Source organism: Muntiacus reevesi, chromosome 2, assembly GCF_963930625.1.
Source record: "Muntiacus reevesi chromosome 2, mMunRee1.1, whole genome shotgun sequence".
Classification (NCBI taxonomy): domain Eukaryota; kingdom Metazoa; phylum Chordata; class Mammalia; order Artiodactyla; family Cervidae; genus Muntiacus; species Muntiacus reevesi.
Genome location: NC_089250.1, coordinates 277721846 through 277739872, shown reverse-complemented (window position 1 = coordinate 277739872; position 18027 = coordinate 277721846). Strand labels below are relative to the sequence as shown.

The 18027-nt window shown below is 45.2% G+C and overlaps 1 pseudogene; it reads right to left on the bottom strand.

Annotated features, from left to right (window-relative positions):
• Window positions 1-2022: 2022 nt before the first annotated feature.
• On the bottom strand, window positions 2023-18022 carry LOC136157685 (putative killer cell immunoglobulin-like receptor-like protein KIR3DX1; annotated as a pseudogene).
• Between the last annotated feature and the right edge of the window lie 5 nt (window positions 18023-18027).

Sequence of the window (18027 nt, the reverse complement as noted above, 5' to 3'; positions counted from 1 at the left end):
ACTTCTTTCACTTTTTGCCTGTTCTGACCCCCTGCTCCAGAAGGTGGAATCCAGGTTTTCATCCTGAGTCAGCCATCACAGCCTGGCACCAAATAGGACTCAGAACTTGATTTTCCCAGTCCCCTCCACAAATGGAATTTACTTCTTGTCTTCGGTCACTTCATAAATTATTGCAGAGCACCTACTCTGACCAGGCATTGGTGCCACAACAGAAATACACCCACGACCCAGGTAAACCCATCTTCTGTAGGTGGTTGAAGAATTCAGATTCAGCAGAATGTAGGCATCAAATGCTAACATTCAAATTTTTTTTTTTTTTAAAGAGGAAATATGAGAATAACTGGGGTTCTTGTCTACACTGTGAACATTCGAAAAAATGAAGGTCATGATATCTGGTCCCAGCACTTAAAGGCAAAAAAAAAAAAAAAAAAAAAGAAAAAGAATCTTAGAGGGAAAATGGAAACAGTCACAGTAGCGACACAGAAACCCAGCCTGTCTTCACTTTTAGCGATCCTAACATTTCTTGGTGAAAGAGTTCTTGGGCGGTTTAGTTCTAAGCCAGAAGAGACATCATACACAGACAGGTCAATGAGCAACTAAGGCCTGGAGTTGATCTTCACCCCATTTGCCAGCTCACTTCACACTGGAGTCCTCATGGTGTTATGCTCTTCATCCCTCCTCTTGGGTGGGCCAAGCTACATGGTGACCAGCTTAACTTAAGAGGCACAAGATTCTCAAATCCTTGGCTTTGGTGACAAGAAGCAATAAAGACAATAAAAATCCACTGATATCCAAATATCAGTGGATTCACACAACACGTGCAAAGCCTCCCTGGGTCAAGTGTTCTGTCTGCAGCCCCTCAGTGATCTGGAGTGGAATGTCCAGTAGAATTCTCTGTGATGACGGCACTCTTTAAACATCTTCCCTGTTCAGCACCCTGGCACCTGGCCACGTGGCACTACTGAGCACTTGAAACGTGGTGGGTGTGACTGAAGAACAGAATGCTTTACTTCACACACGTGTAGAGGCATTGTCTGTACCGAGTGGCTGGGTAAGTACTTTATCGGCCAGTGCAGATCCAGACGGAGGGGGAACTTGTCCTTTTTCTAGCCCTGGAACCCGAGTACCCTCAGTGCCCACAGCGGGGAAAACGGTGAGGGTGTTCCCCGGTGGCTCAGTGGTAAAGAATCTGCCTGCCAATGCCAGAGACATGAGAGATGTGGGTTAGATCCCTGGGTCTAGAAGATTCCCTTGAGAAGGGAACAGCAGCCCACTCCAGGACTCTTGCCTGAAGAATTCCATGCAGAGAGGAGCCTAGCGAGCTACACACAATCCATGGGATCGTAAGGAGTCAAACATGACAGAATCGACTTAGCACTCACACATGCAGCCTCTTCTGGGAAGTGGCACCACACTGGATGTCTCAAACAGAATATAGTTTGTCGTTTTATTTTGCCAACTTGCATTGCTTTTATTACTGTTTCATGGAAAGCACTTTGTTTTAAATACAGCAGTGTGCACATGTCAATCTTAAACTTCCAATCTAACTCTCCCCTCATCCTTCTCCTCTGTAACTCTAAGTTTGTTCTCTAAGTCTACAAGTCTCTTTCTGTCTTGTAAATAAGTTCATCCTTTTAAACTATTACTGAACAGAGGTTTCTGTTTTAATTTGCTTTCATTTATTGTAAACTGAAAAATTTAAAGACTCACTTTGCAAATTTTAATGCCTTCCTGGAAATTTTGAAAAAGTAGGATGATCATGGTAACCTACCCAGTATGTGCATTTGATTATAATAACTTCTCCCTAAAGGTCTGGTAGTTAAAATAGAGTACTAGAACCGTGGGGGTGAGTAATATGTTGTGAGATTTCTGAAGACGATCCTATAATTCTTGGACTCCACTCTTCACCTCAGAGCTGCTGGGCCGCTTTGCAGGAGGAGAAGGAGTATCCACGGAGGAACCCCTTTCAAAAGAAATCCAGTCTCTTTTTAGAACATTCTGTGGGCTCAAGGATGGGGCAGGTCAGGGCTCAGCATGGTCTTGGTTTACATCCAATTCCTCAAACATACTGGGATCAGCAGAGAGGTGCATGGGGCTCAGGGGAGTGGGAGTGAACAATCTCTCAGAGAGGGTCCCGTGGTCCAAGTGGGCGTATATCATGCCTTCTGCTGGAGAGTCCTGAGAGGAAGGAGGTGTGAATGATGGACTGACACGCAATCTTTGAAGGCTGGGGCATTGGGGATTGGAGGGGCTCGGGCTATGGCAAGGGTTTGGGCAGGGAGGACTCACTTCGCTCTTCCCTGTTCTGTCTTCCTTGGGCTCTCCTACCATGATTGCAACATCTGCAAATGGAAGAGAGTCAAGGATCTTAGGTTGGGGGCGATTCTTCTAGATCTCCGTATCTTTGGTGGGGACATCAAAGCCAGGAAAAGACCTGGGTGTGCCCAGGTTGCTGAGCTTGTCTACTCCACTAAATTAAAAACAATAACCACCCCATATACAAGCCCAGCCACTGACGGACTCTCTCTGGAACCTGTGCAAACAGATGGAGCCTATCCTACGTCTTCTGTTATGGACCATCCTCTAATATGTATCAGCAGATTCCCAAGATCATAAAAGGCACAAGAACAGATGGCTGTGGCTGGAGGGAAGAACAGGGCTTGGAGCGTCCCTGGTGGCCGGGGATAAAGAGTGCTCCTTCCAGAGCAGAGAGTGTGGGTTCTGTCCCTGGTGGGAGAACTGAGACCCCACGTGCTGTGAAGCAGCTGAGCCCCACAGGCTACAACTCCTGAGCCCGTGAGCTCTGGAACCTTGAACCGCACCTCAGCACCACAATTAAGATCCCCCATGCTGCTGCCAAGACCTGATGTAGCCAGAAATAAATGAACACATATCTTCATATAAAAAACAGGGCTCCATGGTTCTCTGGAAGATATTCCTTCAGATATTCCTGGAAGATATTCCTGGAATACAATGGAAATCAGTTTTTAACGTACAGGAAGTGAAAATGCCATTCTCTGCTAAGAGCTCACCTCCCCCTGGGTCAGATGACGCTGTGCTTCCCTCCTTCAGACTTATGATTTTGCATAGAACACCAATGACAGTTTGGCTCTTCACACTTACTTTTTGGTTAACCAGTGACAGACAAGAACAGAGAGGAAGATGCTGTTATAGATGAAGGCTATGGAGAGCCTAAGGAGAAGGTGCAGCTGGCTGGAGTGGCCTTGAGGAAGCCATGCTTCTGCCAAGAAGCAAAGGGCAGAAGGTTTGGCTTTTGGTTGCATACACCCTGCCCCTACACACAGGATTTATTGTATCCTTGTGTCAGAGTGTGTCAGCAGCTCTCAACCTGATCAGTTATGGTCTCCACTGCCGGGAGCCATCACGAGATCCCACCCATGACAAGGTCATGAGGGAGAAAACCTGATGGGCAAGGCTAATCAGGTTTTCAGGGATTCCAAAAAGCTGCCCTCTGCGCTCACCTTAAAGATGATATCTATCTTTCTGATGCTTACTTCAATAGACTACTCCCTCATTTCTGTGACACAGGCAGAAGGCCTTTCCCGATCTCTTTCCAAATAAGAATCAATTTAGAACTTTAATCAATAAGTTTCCCGGGTGGTGGTATTTTTTGCGATTATAGAAGGTGAAAGGGGTGTTTTAATTTAAACTCCTTTGCTGGTATTTTAGTTTGTTTGGCAATTGTGTTTATGTCCTTGGTACTAATATGCATGATTGCTTATAATATCCTAATCATAAAACAGCATAAAGAACCTGATCACATAAAGGTTTAGTAGGCACAGAGCCCTTCGGGGGTGAGGAAGCCCTATGAGAGAACATAAAAATATTATTCTAAAAGTGGTTATAGTTAAAGATTTAGAAAAATAAGAGTTTAAATTTGTTCACTTTAACCAGGAATGCTAAACAGGGGCTGCCTCACTGGAGCTGCAGAGTCTTTGTGTGGTAAACCTTTTAGATAAATTTAACTGATAACTTCTGCAAAAGGACTGACCTTTGTGTTCATTAAAGAATAGATTATGGAAACAGCTTTGCATTCACCTAGGTCATAAAATATCAATAGGCCCCAAGGCCAGAAGATAATGTACAAGACCCTCATAAACAAAGAAGTATGCAGAAAACACCCTGGTTTTGTGGGGAACAAGCTGATGTAATGTTAAAATATCTTCCCCTTAGGAATGTACTAGTTTAGGGTATAAAAGCCACGGTAAAAAATAAAGCATTGCCGGAATCTGCCAGACCCTGCCAGACCCTGCAAACACCCCTGTCTGGTCATTCTCTCTCTCTCTCCCTCACAGACTTGGCCCTATCAAGACTGGTCTCATGTGTCTTCTCTCCTTCTCTCGCTGACGCCATTCATCCTGAGGATATCCCCTGGATCCTGCCGAGACTGCACCCTGGCTCTCCACTTCTCAGGAGGTACGAAAGGATACAGGAGAGATGCTAGCAGTGGATAAAGTAAAGAGGCCATGCAAGACCAGCAGAGGTCTGAACTAAGTTCCCCAGGCACCGATGCAGTTTTTCTCTGCTCCCCCTCATCAACGCATGGTGTTTATGCATGAATGGAGACCCATTTAATCCTCAATATATTTCCCCCTCCATCCACATATACCTGGAATGGAATCCTCAAGAAGACACGACACTTCTATTTCTGAACTGTGGAATGTTTTGTTCATAAAACACTAACAGAGGAATAGCTCATATTTAACGTGCTCCCTAAAATTCTCCTCTTGTCCACCCCCCCACTCCCCATCCTTCCGCAAAGATCGTGGTGGAGGGAGGATAAGGATCTCCCTTAAGCATGGGGTCAAGTCACTCTGTCTCCCTTTGTCCAATTTAGAAATTCCCAGTCCCAGAGGTGAGAAACTCAATGCCTTCTCTGGTTCTAATACAGACCATGATCTCAAATGCTGACATGACAGGGATGTTGAGGCCCCAATGTCACAGAGCTCAGAGGTGGTAGAACCAACACTCACACTGGAATCCCGTGTCTATCTCAGAAATTTGCTGAGATAGGAGACTGTCTTGCTTACCTTCTGTGGTGTGTGGATCCATGGGTGATGGGCAAGAACTTGTAGTGGATCCTAAGGGAAAAAAGACAGAAGGGGTGAGCAAGCAACCTTCCTCATACCCACTGAGGGAGGACCATTCTCTCTGGAAGGTTGACATCCTGCCTGTCCCTGACTCTGTTTCTCTCAGAGCACTGATGGGGGAGGGGAGATCTTCTGGACCCTCCACGAGAATGCATTGAGTAGACCCTCCAACCTGGAGAAGAGATGGTAGAAGGAAGCAAAAGATATGCCTGGCAATGAAAAACAGCTGTAAGCAAGAGACAATCGCTGTGCTCCAGGAATGAGTATCTATGCTCCTTAATTGGAAAGTGACCTGTATGCCAGAGGTGCTTCTGGGAAAACATTAAGAGCAAGGGGCCAGTGCAATCTCTGATCTTCCCAAATCATCAGCCTCTCCTCCTCCTGGGTCTATCCTGACCCTTTTCTTTTTGTCTGGATAGACAGGACGCTGATGAGGAGCATCCATACAGGAGGTGGAAGAGGGTTGAGATGCCATCGACCATCACTCTTCCTCTCTGGTTCTCATTGCCTCCATTTCTCCAGAAGCCCTAAGGTTCCCCGACACCAGCACAGGGCCCTTGAGCTAGAGCTCAGTGATAGAGTAAGATGTTATGGAAAAACCAAATGGACTTTTTGGCCAAGACAAAGTGATTTAGTGTACTGTAAAGCATGGGACTCTTCATGGGTTCTCCAGGCAAGAACACTGGAGTGGGTTGCCATCTTCTCCTAGGGGACCATGTTTTGTCAAAACTCTTCACTATGACTGGTCTGTCTTGGGTGGCTCTGCGTGACATGGCTCATATCTTCATTGAGTAACAGAAGCCCCTTTACCAGGACAAGGCTGTGATCCATGAGGAGGAGATAGTGAAGCACAGAGGAGTCTGTCGAGCTGCAGCCCACGGGGTCAAAAAGAGCTGGACACAACTTAGTGACTGAAGAGCAACAAGAAAGCTGAGCCAGGAGGAGGGTCCTCACCTGTGACACACAGGAGCAGGGGGTCGCTGGGGTCTGACCACGCGTAGGGAGAGTGAGTGAAGGAACCGTATCACCTGTAGACCCCGCTGTGGGCTGGGGTCCCAGGACCCAGAGGGAACGCTGCCTGGAGTGCTCCGCGGGGGCCCCGCCCTCCAGCGAGCCAGCGCCCAAGGTTCTCCCCCTCCCTGAGCAGATGGAACTGGTCAAAGGCGCCCTCGAAGCTGCAGAGCAAGGTCACGTTCTCTCCTGACCTCACCACGGGGCCCCCCTGGGCTGAGAGAGAGGGGTTCTTGGACAGACCTAGAAGGAGGAGACCTTGATCTTAGAGTATGGAGTAACTCTAGTGCTAAACTGAGGACTAAAGCCCAAGGTTTGCAACAAGAGAAGCGCTGCATGAGAAGGTCGCCCACCGACAGGAGAGAAAGCCCCACAGCAAGCAATACCCAGCACAGGGAAAACAATATAACTTTAAATATGGAGGGTCACTTAATATCCTTTTTTTAAAAAAGAATATATGTATATGAATAGCTGAATCACTATGCAGTACAACAGGAATAAACAACATCTTAAATCAACTAAACTTCAACAAAAATGAATGAGAAAAATTAGATTTAAAAAATCAAAGAGATATGGGGTTCTCTTGAAAAACGGAACCTAGTAGCTACTACTAGGACCTTCAGAAAACATGTATTAACCCAGAAGCAGACATTATGGAGTGGAAATTTCCACACTCTCACAGGATCTTTGACCACCTCATTCTTGAGGGATTGTTCAGGGCTGCGCTGCCCACCCCCAGGGGCTGGAAGGGACCCCCTAGCTGGGAGGGTTTGCAGGAACCACTGCCCCCCCTTTGTGCAGAAGGACGCCGTAAACCACAAGGCTGAGCAACTTCAAGGTGTCGACCTCCGTCCTGACCACCCAGGGTCCAGACTGCAAGGGCGTCTGGTACCACAGTGCTCCTGGCAGAGGAAGGGAGCTCTGACATGAAGGCGGGAAACCAGCCCCTTAACCAACCATCATTGGCTGCCTGATCCAGGAACTTCCCGGGTCCCTGCTCTGGTACATCTTTCTCCACTGTTCGTTCTTTCATGTTTTGCTGCTTCACTCTGTCACCGGCTGTGTCTTCTCTTTTTTTTTTTTTTTTTTTTAAATATTATTTTATTAGTTGGAGGCCAATCACTTCACAACATTTCAGTGGGTTTTGTCATACATTGACATGAATCAGCCATATAGTCACACGTATTCCCCATCCCGACTCCCCCTCCCACCTCCCTCCCCACCCGACTCCTCAGGGTCCTCCCAGTGCACCAGGCCCGAGCACCTGACTCATGTATCCCACCTGGGCTGGTGGTCCGTTTCACCATAGATAGTATACATGCTGTTCTTTCAAGACATCCCACCCTCACGTTCTCCCCCAGAGTTCAAAAGTCTGTTCTGTACTTCTGTGTCTCTTTTTCTGTTTTGCATATAGGGTTATCGCCACCATCTATCTAAATTCCGTATATATGTGTTAGTATACTGTAATGTTCTTTATCTTTCTGGCTTACTTCACTCTGTATAATGGGCTCCAGTTTCATCCATCTCATTAGAACTGATTCAAATGAATTCTTTTTAATGGCTGAGTAATATTCCATGGTGTATATGTACCACAGCTTCCTTATCCATTCATCTGTTGATGGGCATCTGGGTTGCTTCCATGTCCTGGCTATTATAAACAGTGCTGCGATGAACATTGGGGTGCACGTGTCTCTTTCAGATCTGGATTCCTCAGTGTGTATGCCTAGAAGTGGTATTGCTGGGTCATATGGCAGTTCTATTTCCAGTTTTTTAAGAAATCTCCACACTGTTTTCCATAGTGGCTGTACTAGTTTGCATTCCCACCAACAGTGTAAGAGGGTTCCCTTTTCTCCACACCCTCTCCAGCATTTATTGCTTGTAGACTTTTGGATAGCAGCCATCCTGACTGGCGTGTAATGGTACCTCATTGTGGTTTTGATTTGCATTTCTCTGATAATGAGCGATGTGGAGCATCTTTTCATGTGTTTGTTAGCCATCTGAATGTCTTCTTTGGAGAAATGTCTGTTTAGTTCTTTGGCCCATTTTTTGATTGGGTCTTTTATTTTTCTGGAATTGAGCTTCAGGAGTTGCTTGTATATTTTTGAGATTAATCCTTTGTCTGTTTCCTCATTTGTTATTATTTTCTCCCAATCTGAGGGCTGTCTTTTCACCTTACTTATAGTTTCCTTTGTTGTGCAAAAACTTTTAATTTTCATTAGGTCCCATTTGTTTATTTTTGCTTTTATTTCCAATATTCTGGGAGGTGGGTCATAGAAGATCTTGCTGTGATTTATGTCGGAGAGTGTTTTGCCTATGTTCTCCTCTAGGAGTTTTATAGTTTCTGGTCTTACATTTAGATCTTTAATCCATTTTGAGTTTATTTTTGTGTATGGTGTTAGAAAGTGTTCTAGTTTCATTCTTTTACAAGTGGTTGACCAGTTTTCCCAGCACCACTTGTTAAAGAGATTGTCTTTTTTCCATTGTATATCCTTGCCTCCTTTGTCAAAGATGAGGTGTCCATAGGTTCGTGGATTTATCTCTGGGCTTTCTATTCTGTTCCATTGATCTATATTTCTGTCTTTGTGCCAGTACCATACTGTCTTGATGACTGTGGCTTTGTAGTAGAGTCTGAAGTCAGGCAGGTTGATTCCTCCAGTTCCATTCTTCTTTCTCAAGATTACTTTGGCTATTCGAGGTTTTTTGTATTTCCATACAAATTGTGAAATTATTTGTTCTAGTTCTGTGAAAAATACCGTTGGTAGCTTGATAGGGGTTGCATTGAATCTATAGATTGCTTTGGGTAGAATAGCCATTTTGACAATATTGATTCTTCCAATCCATGAACACGGTATGTTTCTCCATCTGTTTGTGTCCTCTTTGATTTCTTTCATCAGTGTTTTATAGTTTTCTATGTATAGGTCTTTTGTTTCTTTAGGTAGATACACTCCTAAGTATTTTATTCTTTTTGTTGCAATGGTGAATGGTATTGTTTCCTTAATTTCTCTTTCTGTTTTTTCATTGTTAGTGTATAGGAATGCAAGGGATTTCTGTGTGTTAATTTTATATCCTGCAACTTTACTATATTCATTGATTAGCTCTAGTAATTTTCTGGAAGAGTCTTTAGGGTTTTCTATGTAGAGGATCATGTCATCTGCAAACAGCGAGAGTTTCACTTCTTCTTTTCCTATCTGGATTCCTTTTATGTCTTTTTCTGCTCTGATTGCTGTGGCCAAAACTTCCAACACTATGTTGAATAGTAGTGGTGAGAGTGGGCATCCTTGTCTTGTTCCTGATTTCAGAGGAAATGCTTTCAATTTTTCACCATTGAGGGTGATGCTTGCTGTGGGTTTGTCATATATAGCTTTTATTATGTTGAGGTATGTTCCTTCTATTCCTGCTTTCTGGAGAGTTTTAATCATAAATGAGTGTTGAATTTTGTCAAAGGCTTTCTCTGCATCTATTGAGATAATCATATGGTTTTTATCTTTCAATTTGTTAATGTGGTGTATTACGTTGATTGATTTGCGGATATTAAAGAATCCTTGCATTTCTGGGATAAAGCCCACTTGGTCATGGTGTATGATTTTTTTAATATGTTGTTGGATTCTGTTTGCTAGAATTTTGTTAAGGATTTTTGCATCTATGTTCATCAGTGATATTGGCCTGTAGTTTTCTTTTTTTGTGGCATCTTTGTCTGGTTTTGGAATTAGGGTGATGGTGGCCTCATAGAATGAGTTTGGAAGTTTACCTTCTTCTGCAATTTTCTGGAAGAGTTTGAGTAAGATGGGTGTTAGCTCTTCTCTAAATTTTTGGTAGAATTCAGCTGTGAAGCCATCTGGTCCTGGGCTTTTGTTTGCTGGAAGATTTTTGATTACAGTTTCGATTTCCTTGCTTGTGATGACTCTGTTAAGATCTTCTATTTCTTCCTGGTTCAGTTTTGGAAAGTTATACTTTTCTAAGAATTTGTCCATTTCATCCAAGTTGTCCATTTTATTGGCATAGAGCTGCTGGTAGTAGTCTCTTATGATCCTTTGTATTTCAGTGTTGTCTGTTGTGATCTCACCCTTTTCATTTCTTATTTTGTTAATTTGGTTCTTCTCTCTTTGTTTCTTAATGAGTCTTGCTAATGGTTTGTCAATTTTGTTTATTTTTTCAAAAAACCAGCTTTTAGCTTTGTTGATTTTTGCTATGGTCTCTTTAGTTTCTTTCGCATTTATTTCTGCCCTAATTTTTAAGATTTCTTTCCTTCTGCTGACCCTGGGGTTCTTCATTTCTTCCTTCTCTAATTGCTTTAGGTGTAGAGTTAGGTTATTTATTTGGCTTTTTTCTTGTTTCTTGATGTGTGCCTGTAATGCTATGAACCTTCCCCTTAGCACTGCTTTTACAGTGTCCCATAGGTTTTGGGTTGTTGTGTTTTCATTTTCATTTATTTCTATACATACTTTGATTTCTTTTTTGATTTCTTCTATGATTTGTTGGTTATTCAGAAGCGTGTTATTTAGCCTCCATATGTTAGAATTTTTAACAATTTTTTTCCTGTAATTGAGATCTAATCTTACTGCACTGTGGTCAGAAAAGATGACTGGAATGATTTCAATTTTTTTGAATTTTCCAAGACCAGATTTATGGCCCAGGATGTGATCTATTCTGGAGAAGGTTCCGTGTGCACTTGAGAAAAAGGTGAAGTTGATTGTTTTGGGGTGAAATGTCCTATAGATATCAATTAGGTCTAGCTGGTCCATTGTATCATTTAAGGTTTGTGTTTCCTTGTTGATTTTCTGTTTAGTTGATCTATCCATGGTTGTGAGTGGGGTATTAAAGTCTCCCACTATTATTGTGTTACTATTAATTTCCTCTTTCATACTCGTTAGTGTTTGCTGTACATATTGCGGTGCTCCTATGTTGGGTGCATATATATTTATAATTGTTATATCTTCTTCTTGGATTGATCCTTTGATCATTATGTAGTGTCCTTCTTTGTCTCTTTTCACATCCTTTATTTGGAAGTCTATTTTATCTGATATGAGTATTGCGACTCCTGCTTTCTTTTGGTCTCCGTTTGCGTGAAATATTTTTTTCCAGCCCTTCACTTTCAGTCTGTATGTGTCCCTTGTTTTGAGGTGGGTCTCTTGTAGACAGCATATATAGGGGTCTTGTTTTTGTATCCATTCAGCCAATCTTTGTCTTTTGGTTGGGGCATTCAACCCATTTACATTTAAGGTAATTATTGATAGGTGTGGTCCCGTTGTCATTTACTTTGTTGTTTTGGGTTCACGTTTATACAACCTTTCTGCATTTCCTGTCTAGAGAAGATCCTTTAGCATTTGTTGAAGAGCTGGTTTGGTGGTGCTGAATTCTCTCAGCTTTTGCTTGTCTGTAAAACTTTTGAATTCTCCTTCATATCTGAATGAGATCCTTGCTGGGTACAGTAATCTAGGTTGTAGGTTATTCTCTTTCATTACTTTCAGTATGTCCTGCCATTCCCTTCTGGCCTGGAGGGTTTCTATTGATAGATCAGCTGTTATCCTTATAGGAATCCCTTTGTGTGTTATTTGTTGTTTCTCCCTTGCTGCTTTTAGTATTTGTTCTTTGTGTTTGGTCTTTGTTAATTTGATTAATATGTGTCTTGGGGTGTTTCGCCTTGGGTTTATCCTGTTTGGGACTCTCTGGGTTTCTTGGACTTGGGTGGCTATTTCCTTCCCCATTTTAGGGAAGTTCTCAGCTATTATCTCCTCGAGTATTTTCTCATGGCCTTTCTTTTTGTCTTCTTCTTCTGGGACTCCTATGATTCGAATGTTGGGGCGTTTCACATTGTCCCAGAGGTCCCTGAGGTTGTCCTCATTTCTTTTGATCCTTTTTTCTTTTTTCCTCTCTGCTTCATTTATTTCCACCATTTTATCTTCTACCTCACTTATCCTATCTTCTGTCTCCGTTATTCTACTCTTGGTTCCCTCCAGAGTGTTTTTGATCTCATTCATTGCATTATTCATTTTTAATTGACTCTTTTTTATTTCTTCTAGATCTTTATTAAACATTTCTTGCATCTTTTCAATCTTTGTCTCCAGGCTATTTATCTGTACCTCCATTTTGCTTTCAAGATTTTGGATCATTTTTATTATCATTATTCTAAATTCTTTTTCAGGTAGATTCCCTATCTCCTCCTCTTTTGTTTGACTTGGTGGGTTTTTTTCATGTTCCTTTACCTGTTGGGTATTTCTCTGCCTTTTCATCTTGTTTAGATTGCTGTGTCTGGAGTGGGCTTTCTGTATTCTGCAGGTCTGTGGTTCCTTTTATTGTGGAGGTTTTACCCAGTGGGTGGGGTTAGACGATTGGCTTGTCAAGGTTTCCTGATTAGCGAAGCTTGCGTCAGTGTTCTGGTGTGCGGATCTTGATTTCTTCTCTTTGGATAGCAATGGATTGCCCAGTAATGAGTTTTGAGATGGGTCTATGTGTTAGGTGTGACCTTGGGCTGTCTGTATGTTGACGTTCAGGGCAATGTTCCTGCGTTGCTGGAGAATTTGCGTGGTATGTCGTGCTCTAAAACTTATTGGCTCTTGGGTGGTGGTTGGTTTTGGTGCAGGTATGGAAGCTTTTTTACGGTCACTTATTACTTAAAGATCCATGTAGTCAGGAGTTTTCTGGTGTTCTCAGGTTTTGGGCTTAAGTCTCCTGCTTCTGGATTTCAGTTTTATTCTTCCTGTAGTCTCAGGACTTCTCCAACTATACAGCACTGATAATAAAACTTCTATGTTAATGGTGGAAAGTTTCTCCCCCGTTAGGGATACCCAGAGAGGTTCACCGAGTTACATGGAGAAGAGGAGAGGGAGGAGGGAGATAGAGATGGGCAGGAGGAGAAAGAGGGGGACTCAAGAGGAGAGAGACAGATCTACGAAGTTGTCTGATCCCAGAGTGTTCTCCGTAGCCCAGACACCCACAAAGATTCACAGAATTGGATTGGGAAGAGAAGGGGAAAGGAGGAAATAGAGGTGTTCTGAGGTAGAAAACAGAGTCAAGATTGGGAGAGAATAATCAACACATTCGTGAATAAAAATGGGAGCTGAATATTGGATTCTTAAATGTTCACAATTTATATCATATACTGAAAAACAAAAATTAAAAATCTAGAGTAGAGGTTAGACTCTTAAAAATACTATATTAAAAACAAAAACCAAAACACACAAAAGAAATTTTAGAAATATATATGAAGTTTGGTATAAAAATAGGGCTTCTCTTCTTTTTTTTTTTTTTCCCTTTCTTCTGTAAGGTTATAGTGGATTGAAAATGAAAATTAAGGCATAGTAAAAGGAGTGCTAGAGGGCTTTAAAAGAAATAAGAGAAAAAGAAAAAGAAAATAGAAGAGAAGAAGAAAAAAGAACAGAAAAAAAGAAGAAAAAGAAGAAAAAGAAAAAAAAGAAAAAAAGAAAAAAAAATTGTTTTGCCTAATTAAAAAAAATCATAAAAATCTATGAAAGTTAAGGAGTAATGGGGGAGTAATAAGGAATTTTTAAAGGAAAATAAAAGAGAACCAAGAAAAAAGAAAAAAAAAATTTTTTTTTTTCCTTACTTAAAAAAAAAATAAAAAAGAAAAGAAAAAGAAAAAATATATCTAGGAATTTCTCTGGAGCTGTTGCGGTCAGTGTGGGTTCGGCTCAGCTTCACATAGCTCCTCGTTCCAGCTTACACTTCTCGATATCTACAGGCCCTTCCGGTGTAGTCAGTCGGTGGTTTCTTCAGGGATTTTAATCTGTTGCACCGGTCCCTTCTGAAGCGGTTCCCTTTATTTGGGTTCTGTTGCCGGTTTCCCGCTCCTAATTTCCGCCCTGACACAGGGGGCGGAGGTGGATTCTTATTCAGGTAGCTAGTTCCGTCGCGCTGCAGGGAGGGGCTGTGCGGGGAGGGGCTGTGCGGGGAGGGGCCGGCGCTCCCGGGAGAGGCTTGCGCTCTTTTCTCGGTCTGCGCTGCTCAGGCTCCAGACTCTTCTGTCTGAAGCGCGCGCCACGCTGCGCGCGGCTCCAGCCCTCGGGCGATTCACAAAAGCGCAGCACACAAAGCTGGGCCCGCGCTCCGGCCCCACGCCGCCCAAGCGGCCCAGGCAGCCAGGCGCTTGACGGGCGCTCTCTCCCCGGGTGCGGCGCGTCTTCTGCCCCGCGCGGTCCCAGTCTCAGTCCCCGCCGGCGCCAGTCGGGCGTGCGCGCCCTCTGCCCTCCGCGTCCCCAGCCCCAGTTCCCGCTCGCGCCGGTCGGGCGCCCGCGCCCTCCGTCTCGCCACAACCCTCCCGGTGGACTTCGGCCGCCCAGAATCTCGGTCCCTTTGTTCTGCGAACAGCCGGCAGTGTGTTCGGGCCGGTTAGTTTTCTCTCTCTCTTTGCTCTCCCACAGTTCAAGCTGGCAACTCACAAAAGCTCCCTCCGATTGTCCTCAGGGCGCTCAGGCCCGGACCCTGCCCCAAGTAATGCCGCCTGCCCCTCTCCGTTCCGCCCCCACTTGCTGGTGGCGGATGCGGGCGTCTGGGGTACTTTTCTGCTGGGAGTTGCTTTTAGGCTCGTAATCTGTGGGTTTTATTTATTCTATCCCTCCCAGTCAGATTCAAACTCTTGAGATTCCAACACTTCCCCCAGGCCCGCCAGTGCGAGGGTTTCCCGGTGTCTGGGAACGTCCTCTATTAAGTCCCTTCCCGGGACGGATCTCCGTCCTTAGCTCTTTTGTTTCGCTTTTTATCTTTTATATTTTGTCCTACCTCCTTTCGAAGACAATGGGCTGCTTTTCTGGGCGCCTGATGACCTCAGCTAGCGATCAGAAGTTGTTTTGTGAAGTTTGCTCTGTGTTCAGTTATTTTTTTGATGAATTTCTAGGAGAGAAAGTGGTCTCTCCGTCCTACTCCTCCGCCATCTTGGCTCCTCCTCCGTGTCTTCTCTTTAACACGTGGCAGGTGCTCTGTTCTCTTCTCCCTTCCGTGTTCACACCTCCTCTCTCTCTGGTTTGTTCCCTCTCCCGAGTTTCTGAGCGTCTGTGCACGCCTGTCATTGTCTCCCGGTACTGATGCTGGGCTGGACACCAGACCTTCTGTGACACAGACAGCAGAGGGGACTGGTCTGGACACACTCACCTGTGATGACAATGTCCACGGGGTTGCTAGGGGCTGACCACTCATGGGGGAGCGGCTGAGAGAACTGTAGCATCTCTAGATTCCTGCTCTCACCAAAGTCATGGGGCCAGTGAAGAAGTCAGCTAGGTCATGCCCACCCAGGACCATCTCTCCAAGTCTCTGAAAATGCCCTGTGCTGTTTTCCTGATGCAGGATAAACTTGTCAGACAACAGCGGTGAGTGACAATGAATGGTCACATTCCCTCCCGCCTTCATGAGGTGGACTGGGTGGGCTGAGATAGCGGGTTTTGTGAACACAACTAGGAGCAATGAGGTTGTGAGCTTCAGTGAGTCACCCTGCCTCAGCACTTCCCCTGAGGGCTGAAGGTGTGAAAAACCTCCCCATGAACCAGCAAAGCCAATTACCCTTCCTGTGTGTTCTGTAGCATTCTCTTTAGCCTTGTTCTCCGGCTCAAGTTTGTGCTTTTCTGTTTCTCTTGCTCAAGACCTCCAGCCTGGTCTGTGCTTATTCTAAGCTTTTTAGCTATTGGATCTTCTCTTAGCTTCATGCATGCATGCTCAGTCACTTTACTCGTGTCCGACTCTGTGTGACCCCATGGAGTATAGCCTGCCAGGCTCCTCTGTCCATGGGACTCGCCAGGCGAGAATACTGGAGTGGGTTGCCATGCTCTCAGCTTCATCCCATCCCTAATATGCAAGGTGGCTGGGATGGTTCTGAGGATGCATACCCTGACTCCGTTTACACTCTTCTCCTATTACGTGGATGATGACTTGCAGGAGATTGGGACAGAGGTGGAGAATAAAAGGAACATTTCCCATCTGTGACCCCCACCGCATGCCTCTTGAGACATTCCTGGGCTGATTTGATCTTAACTGGGACTCCACCTCATTCATAGGGGACTACAGCTCCCGACTGGGTGGCAGGTGATGGATCAGGGTTCTTCCCATCCTCCCTGCTGGCAGGCAGTGGCTTCAACCTGTCTAACTAATGCCTGGCGAGGCTCCTCCTTACTGAGTCAGACACCCCATCCCTCTATTTAATATCCTGAGTTTAAACTCTGAGACTGTGTTCTCTTTCCCTTGTTTGCTCGTAGCTAGGAAACCTGCCTAAGCCTTGGGTGCACTGACATGTGGACCTAGGGTAGGATAGCCTGCAGGCTCGGCCATCCTGGGCTGGGCTTGACCCTCCTACCTGTGACCACAATCTGCAGGGGGTCACTGTGTGCAGACTAGTAGGCTCCAGAACACGTGTAGGACCAGGCATGTTCTCTGGTCATTGGGCCAAGGGTGAAGGTGTTCACATGATGTCCCTGGAGCTCAGGCAAGCTGGTCCCATCTGTTTTGAGCAGTCTGAATATCTTAAGTGGAGAATTGGAGTGACACCGAAGAGTTATAGTCTGTCCTAAGGGAACCATGGGGCTTGGCCAGGCTGACAAATAGGGCTTGTCATGTTCACCTAGGACAGAAGGAGACACAGGCTTTGAGAAGAAAATAGGAGTGGTCCCCTCTCCCCACTGCCCTCATGGGCACTTCCCCTTTAATTTTTCCACCTGTCCACCCCTAAAGTACATCACCCTGATACTCAAGACACCTGGGGCTTGGGGACACACAGAGACACAGTCAGCCCAGGACGGACATCACGGAGATTCTCAGGAGAAGAGCGACTACATGGGTTGAGAAAAAATGTCGTAAAACTTTCTCTCAAAACACAAAACATTGGGGATTCCTGGGTGGTCCAGTGGTTAGGACTTGGAACTTTCTCTGTCAAGGGACCAGGTTGAATCCATGATCAGTAAACTAAGATCTGCAAGTTGCATGATGCAGACAAAAGAAAACACCACAAAAAAACTGATGCACGGAATAGAAGGGAAAGGACTTCCCTGTTGTGTTTGTTGCAGCTCCAATGGTAAAGAATCTTCCTGCAAGGCAGGAGAGCAGGGTTCATTCCCTGAGTTGGCAAGATCCCCTGGACAAGGATATGGTAACCCACTCCAGTATTCTTGCCTGGGGATCCCCATGGACAGAGGACTCTGGTGAGCTACAGTCCATGGGGTCACAGAGTCGGACTTGACAGCGTGACTAACAGTAACACAACCAAGAAGAGAAAAAGCCACCTGACTGAAAAGAAGGAAGGAAACCATGACCCCCGCTCCTTTGTTAGCTAGCCTCCATCAAAGGTGGGACCAGGCCCAGGTGGCCATGTCTGATGTCCAGCCCCTCCCCTGGGGTCAGGTCTAGCGGGCGGTCCCGCAGATCCTGTTGTGAAGGGCCGGTTGGAGAGTCGACCTTGTCGGAGAGGGGTCTGTGGCCTGCAGCCCCTCGCTCCCTCTCAAGATAGAAATGGCACTCAGGGGGCCCAGCTCCCAGCTCCCAGACGTCATGTTGTCCCTTCAGGTCCAGAGTCCAGAGCTGGGCTAACCTCTGGGGAGAGTGAAGATGAGTATCAAGGGAATAGAGGACCTGGGATCCACAGGGCACATGGCTCTCACTGTACTGGCAGGGGTCTCACCCTGCCCCCCAGTGTCATCTCCCTCAGCCCCGCCTGCTCTGCTCAACACAGAAATAAGTGATGGGGAGGACTCACCCACAGCTGCCCAGATCCTCAGACTCACACAGAATCCTAGAAGGAAAACCCCGTCAGAGATGGCTAGTCCCAATGGACCCCACGTTCCTTGCACCCTCATCCAGGGAACCTGGTTAGTGGTGTGGAGACCCCCGATTTCCACCATAAACCACTCCTGTCATGTCTTTCCAGACTCACCGAGACTCAGGAGGCTGAGGAGTGTGGGCCACATGGCTC